Genomic DNA, 11,161 nt, shown 5'->3' with positions numbered 1-11,161 from the left:
ACGGGTTAGAGTTATTGATTGATCCTCATTGTAACAATTAGGAAACCAGATGCTCCTATGTTGTCAAGGACAGCTTTTCCTAAGGAAGTTGGTGGATGTTAATGGGTCTTATGTGGAAAAGGTGGTTATTGAGTCAAATATATTTGAAAAAGCCAGGTAAACAGATTTCTTTACCTCATGACTTCTCAGCACCTTGAATATACTAGTGAACATAAATCTCTAAGAGGGAGACATTTTCAAAATACACATATTTTTTCAAAATTATTTGACCTTAGTCTATTTTATTCACTAAACATTTTGGAAAAACTATTATTTAGTGGAACAAACTTCGGGAAACACTTTGTGGAATGAGTGGATATTAGAATTAAAATGAACTGTTAAGTGTCTGGGATATGCTGCCCTTAAAACTCTTCCCAACAATGAGACGAGTCAAGGACCATCCTTCTTCCCCTTCCGAGAAAAAGAGCTTCATGTCCAGTGTGTAGAGAACAGATCTTCTTGAAGAAGGCACATGATAATATAGAAAGTAGCTACGGATTCCTATTAGAAATTACTGGCACAGAGTCATGGGTCTGGGACACTGGAGTGTCAGTGGTACAGGGACTGCTGGTATGTCCAGATAACCATGCAGGGAAGAAGTAAAAAGAGAAAACATAGGTATAACCCTTTTCTAAAGATTCCAAACAGAGAATTCAGACCATATGGATCTTTTTTTAATGTTTGTTTGTTTGTTTGTTTGTTTAGAAAGAGACCGCGAGGGAGGGGCAGAAAGAGAGAGAGAGGGAGAGAGAGAGAATCCCAAGCGGGTTCTTCACTGTCAGTGCAGAGCCAGACGTGGGGCTCAATCCCACGAATGTGAGATCGTGACCTGAGCAGAAGTCAAGAGTCAGATGCTCAACCAACTGAGCCACCCAGGTGCCTCAGACCATATGGATCTTAAACATGGGTCACAGGCCCCAGATCTCTTTCTCTTAAAAATTTTTGAGGGAAGTGATGAGGATTTCTTTTCTTTTAACAGTTTCTTCTTTTCTCACTTCTAAACCTCTCTACATGGGCAGAAGTGACAAGGAGAGGAAGAGGGAGAGATTCTCCAAACCAGAGCAGGAATAAAGTTCCCCTCATTCAGCTTTTCGGTTTGTGCTGGAATGTGATGGTGAGTTGGGAATAGGGGCAAGGAGTGAGGCCTCTTTTATGCTGGAATAGTTCTCTAAATAACTGACGTCTAACAGGCATATTCTGGGATTAGAATTCTAAAAGGGTAGCAAGTAGACTTTCTCTTCTGCTCTTCATTCTAGCCATACATGTACCAGGTAGACTTGAAGTGAGGTCCAACAACCTAGAAGGGTAAGCAGGTCCAAGTCTCCTGAAAGTGGACTCCCCTGCAAAGGGAACTTGTTCACCTGTTTCACCAAGCTGCTGGAATACAACCAAAGGTGGTAACTGTATAGAGATGGGACCAAGCAGAGCCCCAGTTTGGACCCATTGGGGGCTGTATGGCACACCTACTCTTAGCTCCCACTGCCTGATGCAGAGAGTCAGATTCCTTCTATAACAAGCGCATCCTACAAGGAGAGCTTTGGGTCCCGTGTACTCACAGGGATCCGGTTTTGCTCTGCTTAGGACAAATCCAGCGAGAGTTCAGCTAAGCCTGTTATGTGCTGAAAGCACTAATGCTGGGTCATTCGGGTCCCCATTGACATTTTGGATGCTTCCTTCCTGATTCATCCCTGAGCTGGTGGATTCACCTTCTTCCTGTCTCTTCCCCAGCTGCAATACAGAATCTGCTCTTGCTTTCTGTACTTTGCCTCCTCATTTCCTATTAGGAATAGGAAAGGAAAGGAAGAAGACCTTTTATCTCTGGACTGATAGTGGACCCACAAAACAAGCACCCAAATACTCTTTTTCCTAGATAGGTGGACGCTTGCCAGCCTGCAGAAACTTCGGGCTTGACTGTCCTGAGGAATCAAGAGGAAAATGTGTAGTTGGTGGGATTTTTCAACCTATAGATTAATATATGCAGGAAATACTGCATGTCTTTGTTTTCTTTTAATTCTGTTATCCAGACCCCCCCCCCCACCATCTGCCTTGCTGGTGGGCTCCCCCAAACTCCCAAGATTATGCAAAGTTATCCAGATCTTATGTGGCATCAAGATGCCAAGAAGGCCCTTCTAGGCATCAGATTACTTCTGAAACAGCTACTGCCCAGTCCAGGCAGTCACATCAAGTCTGATAGCTGGGTTGCTTCCTTATGCCCCCAGAATCTTAGATGGGGCCTGGAAGCTGGCTGTCAGAGATCCAACTCCACACCCCTGAGCACTGGGGAGCAGGACCCCAAAGCCTACTCCTTGAGAGGACTGCCAGTTCCTTCCCCAACCTCTCAGATTCTCCTGCCTCCATCCCTTCTACTTCTTGAGCAACCATCCTAATCCCAATCTCAGGATCTGGGTTTCCACAGAGGATACTAGAGAGCCTTTGCCTTCGTGTTGACTTGATTTTTCTTGCCCACTGCCGGGTTGCTTGCTTGAAACTATGTATGTGTGACTATGTATAGAATGTAAACACCCAATTCAAATTCACACTGTACAGGTTACCTAGTCATCTAGTAGAAAGTAAAACATGTGGCAACCATCCCAACCTTTACCTGGAGCACCTTTAGGAGAGGGGAGTTGGTGTAGCACACTCAACCATGGACTCTTAGAGAATAAACTTGTTTTTGAAGGTCCCCAAATGACTCCAGAAGAAGGGATTCTGTCTAAGGGAGAGATTTGACCAGCAGTTTGATTAGTCTCGATATGTATTTAATAGTTAATAGTTAAAAACTTGTGTAATATTTAGTAATCGGCTTTTTTTTATTAAACTTGAGACAGTATTAATTGGACTGGGTATTAATAAATAATTACTAATATTGAACATAGTTCCTAAATTCCATTTAGGTTCTAAGTACTCATTTGACAAATCTTTGAGTGCCATAGCTGAGGCCCCTGGAGCTAGATTTTTGAGTTGTGACAAAAAACAAGGACAGTTTTATCCTCCATCTCAGAAGGAGGTAACGGTCATCTTGGAGACAAGTTACCAGAATGCATCTTGCTCTCCTCTTTCACCATGTCTGTGTCTGGAATGCTTTCTATTTACCCCTCTCCCGACTGCAATACTGTTCTCCTTTTGGCCTCCTGGCCGAGTCCTAGTCATCTGCTGAGTCCCAACCCAGATGCTCTTTGAAACCTTCCTGCATTTCCCAACCAAATTCAGATGTTATTTCTTCCTTTGTCCCACTCTATTTTGTGCACGACTCCATTAGAGAGCATTTACAGAGTAATTTTCATTGCTGGTTTATATGTCTGTCTTTGCCCGGAACTGTGAGTTCTCCGAGGACCATTATTGGGTCATTATTTGATGTGAGGCATTACTTCCAGTGCTGTAGAGAGGAGACAGAGTTGTTTCAAATATAGTCCCTGTTTTCTAAGAACTTACTGTTTAGAGCTTTAGGGCAAGAAAGGAACTCATTGTTAGTAATTGCCTCACTCTGCCACTCTTCTGGAGGATCCAGGGAAAAGAGTTCCTGGTTTTAATATAGGTTTTATTACTGTTCAGGCATGGTAAGGGCAACCAATCAGGAGACAGCTGCCATCGAAAAGGTAGTTTGTTATACTTATAGATCTGAAGGCAAGGGCGTGCCACGCCATGAGGGCCACACAGGGAAGCACCAGGGACAAGGGGGAAACTGTCACAGCCTTTATTGTGGTCTCCATGGGAAGGAACAGGTGAGGCAGGGTAAGCAGGTTTAGGATTGCATAGTTTGAATAATGTCAGTGGGCTTGGGGGCATAGAGGCTGTCCCTGGTTGTTTAGTACCTGGCTTGGGGGTGATTAGAGCAGGTGGAGCCTGATAAAAGAGGTGGTTGGAGCAGGAATGTATTATGCTAAGTGAAATAAGTCAGAGGAAGACAAATACCATATGATTTCATTCACGTGGAATTTAAGGAACAAAACAGATGAACATATGGGAAGGAAGAAAAAAAGAGAAGAAAGTAAGCCATAAGAGACTCTTACTATAGAGAAGAAATGGAGGGTTGACGGAGGGAGGTCGGTGGGGGATGGGCTAGATGGGTGATGGGCATTAAGGAGGGCACTTATTATGATGAGCACTGGGTGTTCTATGTAAGTGATGAATCACTAAATTCTACTTTTGAAACCAATATAACACTATATGTTGACTAACTAGAATTTAAATAAAAACTTGAATCAAACAAATAAAGGAGCAATCCATATATCAAAAAAAAAAAAAAAAGAGAGAGAGAGAGAGAGGTGGTTGGGGGAATGGCCCCAGAATGGTTGGTCTCCTTTTGAAAGACACATTCACTGGCAGGTTGCTTACCATCTTTAGAAGTTGGCTAACCCAGGGGTGCCTGGGTGGCTCAGTCGGTTAAGCGTCGACTTCAGCTCAGGTCGTGATCTCAAGGTTTGGGAGTTCAAACCCCATGTCGGGCTCCGTGCTGACAGCCCGGAGCCTGCTTCAGATTCTGAGTCTCTCTCTCTCTCTGCCCCTCCTCTGCTCTCTCTCTCTCTCTCTCTCTCTCTCAAAAGTAAATAAACATTAAAAACATTTTTTTTAATTAAAAATTTTTAAAAAAGAAGAAAGAAATTGGCTAACCCTGAAAGGGCCAGTCCCTTTAGGGGTTGCAAGTCCCCAGATGTCCTAGTATCAGAATATGGAAAATAAAAGATATGATTAATACAGTTATAAAACTAGGTCCCTGGCCTTCCTCATTGGGTTCCCCTCTATGTGGAATCTCTGAAAAGCAGGATTAAAAAAGGAAAGGGAAGAGGGAAGGAAACTCCTCTCTCAATTCGGAGTGCGGTCAGCTACAGGTAAAGCAACTACACTGTTTTAAATAAATAGGAGCTAATTTTCCTGACATAACAATATTTCAGGAGGCGGGCAGACCCAGATAGGTGCTGCAACTCAACCACATCATTCGAGGCTCAGCTCCTTATGCCTTCTAGTCTGCCAACCCTGATATCCCTAGTGTGTTGGCCAGGATGGTCAGGACAGCTGACCGCCTCCAGTCTTGTGCCCGCCTCCAAGGAGGAAGGCGGGGAGGGCAGAGGGCTGTGCCACCTACGATTCTCTTCCCTTCTCTAGGTCCCGGCCCGAGGGCGGGCACCTTCTGAAATGCTAACCTAAAACAATCTAAATATCTCTCACTGGGCAATTTAAAAAAATGTGGTAACTGGAAATGTATTAATAGGGATTAAGCTCCAAAAGATAATAAATGGAAAAAAAAAAAAAGCCACGAAACAGCATGTTTACTTTGCCACCATCTTCCGCACATGCCAGAGTGATGGAGCCTCGTCTCCACAGGACCCTGTTAGCAGGAGTTGTCTCAGGGCGAGGGAGCTGCATGGCTGGGGGAAAGGACTGAGAGACAGGATGAATTTTTCCCACTCTAAACCCTTTTGGATCTTTCGATTTTGTGCTACATGCCTGTGTACTGTGTGTTTCTCATTTTAAACGCGAAGGATAAATTAATATGCTAGGTTCTACCTTGCTTATAAATTGTGCAGTGGTTCCTTGCAACCTTCAGGATTAAGTCCAAAGTCCTGGTTTACTGTATACATGGATCACATTATGCTCCTTAGTATTTAAGGACCTGCGTGGTCTGGCCCTTCCAGTGACCTCTCCAGCTATGTGATCCAGCTGAGCAGAACAAAATGCAGACACTGAACTGGGCATGGCCTCTGCCTCTATGCCTTCCTCCCCACTGTGTTTTAGTCATCTTTCAAAATAGCCCAGAAGTTCTTTCTTTTGAGAAGCTTTTTCTCATCTCCCCTTCCAGAGTAATTGCCCTTCTACTGAGGTTGTATTGTTTCTGGTGAAAAACTGTGCCAAACCTATTGAGATTATTTGTGTGCCCGTCTCCCCCATGGCCTGTGAGCTCCTTGAGAACAGAGACTGTATCCCATTGCAGGACACCTAGCAGAAAGCACTGCACAGAGCATGTGTCTAGTAAACATTTGTTGAGGGAATAAAGATGTGAATACATTGTGTTTCTTGATTTATGATATACACTTATAACACATATATACTCCACCAAGTTCTGGCCACAAGTTGAAGATTATAATTTGCAGAATAAGTTTCGTTTGGCAGGCTGTTAGAGAGGATTCGCATTGCAGATTTTAGAGGAAGCTGCCCCTTCTCTGGCTGGTTGAGTTGAACAGTCCTGAAGGCACGATTATGTTTCACCTCTACCTAGCTCACAGCCATGGTTTACATGGTTCCTACTGGCCAAAGCCACCACTGGCAAGGTGGTTCCATAGAACTCACCTGGTGTTTAAAGGCCTTTGAAAGTGAATAAACATCATTACTAAAGCTGGGTGCTAGGCAATGTGCTAAGGTACTTTATGAACATATCTCACTTAGTCTCCATAGCAATCCAGTCAAGTGGGCACTTTTAATGCCTTCATTTTACAGCTAAGCATACTAAAGCTTGGAGACCTTAGGAAACCACAGAATCCACAATGACTGAGTGGTGGAGGCAGGCCATGAACTCAGGCTGATTCCAGAGCCTGCGACCCTAACCTCTGACGGAGGAACCCACTCCCTAGCATCCTCTTTTCATCCCACAGGTGCCAGGCAGTCGGAAGCGTTTCCTGTGCATGTGGTGGCCTGATCCTGTCTGCACATCTGTGGGGTCCTGGTGAGCGCTGAGTCCCATTCTTGTTGTGGGCTTGATCCCTGGTGGTCAGAGGGCTAAGAAAATCAACTGTATCAGATATGGTATAGTAGGTCAAAGAGGGCTCAGATTTCTCACAGGACCGGAAGATTGGTTCCAGATCCTTTGCTGCCATGTAACTGGGGGTCGGGGTTGGAGGGCCTGAGGCTAGCTGCCCTCAAGTCAGCTAAGCTGGTACAGGAAAGAGGGAATCCTGGACCTTTGAGTTTTTCTTGGCCTTGTGCCCTCATCACAAACCCCTCATCACATCAGCTGCCTTAGTGATGCCCCTGAGCAAAGGGTCCTCATAACACGGAAAGTGAAGAGTTTGAGAGGGGCGGTAATTACATCAATGGGCCAGCCCATTTGTTAACCATATGCTCATGCCAAGCACCCTGTCAGGCATTTCACGGGCGTAATCCAGCAAGGTGAGTGCACGGACCCCAATCTCATAGATTGAGAAACTGGGGCAGAGAGGGAAACAAACTGCCTAAGGCACACAGCGGGCTAAGAAGTGACGGGGCAGGAGATAAGCCTAGGTTTCGCTCCTCATTGACATACACTCATTTACTGAATGCCGTTTGTGTCCTATTTCTGTGCACTTGGGATATCAGTGACCACACAAAAGTCCCTGCTCTTATGGAGGTCACATTCTAGTGATATTAAGATACAGTCAATATATAGGTTATGTGATGTAACTAGGCACATCATACACAAACTGCAGAAAAAAGCAAAAACAGAGAACTTGATAAGAGTTCTGTATGAAAACATACAGAACAAAGTGCAGGAGATTGGGAATGCCGGGGGGTTGGCAGAGGGAGAAGACTGTAGCAGAGCCTTGTCAAGTAGGTAATGTCCGAGTGAAGATTTGAAGGGTAAAAGGGGTGAGGGAGCTGGCCATTCTGATCTCTGTGGAAGAGTGAAAAGGCAGCTTAATTCCAAGGTGGCTCAAGACATAGATGACCCTGAGAAGACTCCTGTTCTCAAGGAAGGAAAATGCTTGAAAACAGCCAACCAGAGTGAGAGAGATCCGAATCCGTCCACGTCATACAGCTTGGGGATGGAGACTGATTTCTAGGTTTTCGGTAGAAAACAGGCGTCCTTCCTGCCTATGTCCTGAGGAGAAAGGAGAAGCTAGTGTAACCGAAGAGGCTGGGGTCACCCTGGCTTTACACCCTCGATTAAAGTCCGCTTGCTGTCGCAATACCTGTGGCACGCCCTTGGTCTCTCTGTTTCTGAGGGCATCTGAGATATGCACTGCCTGGCGCTGGGGCCTTGGTACCACCCCAGTAGGCAGCTTGGACATACCTAGACTTCTCAGCTTCCTGTCTGGGCTCTGCGCTTGTCCTGCTTCAGCAGTACATTGTCTGGTTCCGAGACAGATAGATCATCTTAGTGAAGATATCTCTGAATCCCCTTGATGGAGTACTTGCCTAAGCTGGGGAGCCTGCTCTCTGACTCTCCATGGAAAGGGGACAGGGATAGAATGATGTAAGAGCTGTGGGCTGACCCCTTGTTCGTCGTGCTGCCCAATTTTGGGTTCCGGGCTTTCTAAGGATCAGTCCAGGCCACATGCTTATTGAGGTTGCTTTATGCCAGCCCCGTGTTCAGAGGAATCTGACACGTCCTGATCTTGAGGCGCACTAAGACTGCTCCAGCGATCGATGGTTTTATTATGCTTTGCCAGTGTCCACCCTGTCCTGGACCCCACCCAGCCCTAAAATACAGGACAGCAGCAGATAAGTACTCTACCCTCTGTGTGGTCCTCCTGGGGAGGTTGTCTGGATCTCTAAGCTTGTTCTGATGGTCTTACTTTCCCCCGTGTGGGCCTTGATGTATCTCAATTTGAGAACTATTTTAGAAATATTTCTACTCAAGCTTAGGTTCTCCCTTGAACCTATGGCTGGCATTAGGCCCTTGGCTTTTACCTGATGATGAATACGAAAGACACTCTTAATTCCTGACAAAAGTGCAATGATAGAGGTTTGCACGGGGTTTAGGTGAGAGGTTCCGTTCAGCCTAAGGTTGTCTTGTAGGCTTCGTGGAGAAGAGGATGCCCCAACTGGGAAAGCCCTTGGTCTGGGCATGTGGTCTAGTCTTAGTAAGGAGACCAGTTGTGCCCTTGTGCAAATTTCTTGCCTGAAAATCCACTTCATAGATTGATTCTTAAATAGGAGACCAAGGTTTTCTGGTCTAGCATGGAAGAGGCTTGGAAGTCAACACTCCCATCTTCACAACAACAAAAAAAGCTGAACAAACCACACATCTTCTTAGTTCCATCAGAAAATGGAAGTCCTAGGGCAGAGGGCCACCTGCAAAATTGGAGAGACAGGTGGACACAAATAGTCACAACTTACCAAAAGCAAAAGCTCAGGTAAGGAACCCCAGTGATGGAGCCAGTACCTGGGTGGGAAGACTTAACAGTAATTGATGAATTGCTGGAGGCTCTGTGTAGACAAACTTGAGAGTTAAAATTTTCAGGAGGGCCTAGTTTTAGGAGGAGCCTGACATTTTTGTGAGTTTTACCTCCAGGAGCCCTCCAGGTCCCTTACAGTAAAGAGTGAAGAAAAATCCTTGTGTGCTGCCAGCAGGGAGAATAGAAAATTAGCTATATCAAAAGCAACCCAAAGCATTATGTTTTTCTTAACATGGACTGCCCTCAAGAGAAACTAATTAACCAGAGCCTAACTGACCCAGGGAAAGGAAATACCTAAGTCCAGTCCTTTAACCTTTCTGCCTTGACTAAGGGGGTGGGGAAAACCAGCAACTGGGGAGCACTTGTGGTCAAAGCCCATGGGTTCCTTAAAAGACTGAAATTTAGGGACGCCTAGGTAGCACCCAGGGTGGCACCTCAGTTAAGCTGACAGCGCAGAGCCTGGAGCCTGCTTTGGATTCTGTGTCTCTCTCCCTCTGTCCCTTCCCCACTCATGCTCTGTCTCTCTCTCTCAAAAATAAACATTAAAAAACAAAAAAGACTGACACCTGATCATAGGACTATAGAATGCTTCCCTTCCCCCAATACCTTACTACCACATCAGTAGGGCCCCTGCATCATAACAGGAGACTACAAATGAAAGAACTGCATATCTCAGGCCATATTTTGAAAGTCTCTAGGGAAATAAATACAAAGATAACAGGGGAGATAAAAACAAGAACACCAGAGGAAATTTACCTTTAATACCTACAGCCAAAACAAACAGCAAACACAGTCTAGCTCCTAACCGTATCAAACATAAAGCCTCACACTTAAGGCCTATTGTCTTCCATTCCTTTTACATAGTGTATCATGTTTGGCTTTGAGCATAAAACTATAAGTCATACCAAAAGACAAGAAAACACAGCTTGGACAAAACAAGCATCAGAACCAGATTCATAAATGGTAAAGATGTTGGAATTATCAGACTGTGAATTTAGAACAACTGATTAATATGCTAAGGGCTCTAATGGAAGAAGTGGGCCACATTTAAGAATAGATGAAAGTGTAAACTAAGAGATAGAAACTTCAAGAAACAATCAAAGGAAATGTTAAAAATCAAAAACATTTTAACAGAAATGAAACATTACCTTTGATGGGATCATCAGTAAACTGGACATGCCAAAGAAATAATCAGTGAGTTTGAACATATATCACCAGTAACTTCCAAAACAGAAATGCAAAGAGAAAAAGGAATGAAAAATATGTAACAAAATATCCAAGAACTGTGGGACAATTACAAAATGGGTAGCATACAAGGGATACAGGAGTGCTGATGCATAGGGGCACTTGTACCCCAATGTTTATAGCAGCACTTTCAACAATAGCCAAATTATGGAAAGAGCCTGAATGTCCATCAACTGACAAATGGATAAAGAAGATGTGGTTTATATATACAGTGGAATGCTACTTGGCAATGAGAAAGAATGAAATCTGGCCATTTGCATCAACGTGGATGGAACTGGAGGGTATTATGCTAAGTGAAATAAGTTAGGCAGAGAAAGATAGATACCATATGTTTTCACTCATATGTGGATCCTGAGAAACTTAATAGAAGACCATGGGGGAGGGGAAAGGGGGAAAAAGTTACAGAGAGAGAGGGAGGCAAACCATAAGAGACTCTTAAGTACTGACAACAAACTGAGGCTTGATGGAGGGTGTGGGAGAGGGGGAAAGGATTGGTGGGCATTGAGGACGGCACCTGTTCAGATGAGCACTGAGTGTTGTATGGAAACCAATTTGACAATAAATTATATTTGATATTAAAAAAAACAAAATGGGTAGCATACATGTAATGGGACTACTAGAAGAAGAAAAAAGATAGAAACAAAAGAATTTTTGAAATAATAATGACTGAGAATTTTCCAAAATTGAGACAACAAACCACAAATCTAGGAATCTTAAAGAATACTAAAAATGATAAATACCAAAAAATCTACAATTGGGCATATCATATTAAAACTGTAAAAATATAT

The 11,161-nt window shown here is 44.1% G+C and overlaps 1 long non-coding RNA gene across 1 annotated transcript; it reads left to right on the top strand.

Moving 5' to 3' along the window:
* On the top strand, positions 1-7,918 carry LOC131518765 (uncharacterized). Its single transcript, XR_009265273.1, has 3 exons — positions 1-156; positions 6,627-6,697; positions 7,656-7,918. It is a non-coding gene; the product is annotated as an uncharacterized LOC131518765 (long non-coding RNA).
* The last annotated feature ends 3,243 nt before the right edge of the window (positions 7,919-11,161 follow it).

Source organism: Neofelis nebulosa, chromosome 8 (assembly GCF_028018385.1).
Source record: "Neofelis nebulosa isolate mNeoNeb1 chromosome 8, mNeoNeb1.pri, whole genome shotgun sequence".
NCBI classification, from domain to species: Eukaryota; Metazoa; Chordata; class Mammalia; order Carnivora; family Felidae; genus Neofelis; species Neofelis nebulosa.
Note: the sequence above shows the minus strand (reverse complement) of the source record. Positions and strands in the feature narration are given on the sequence as shown.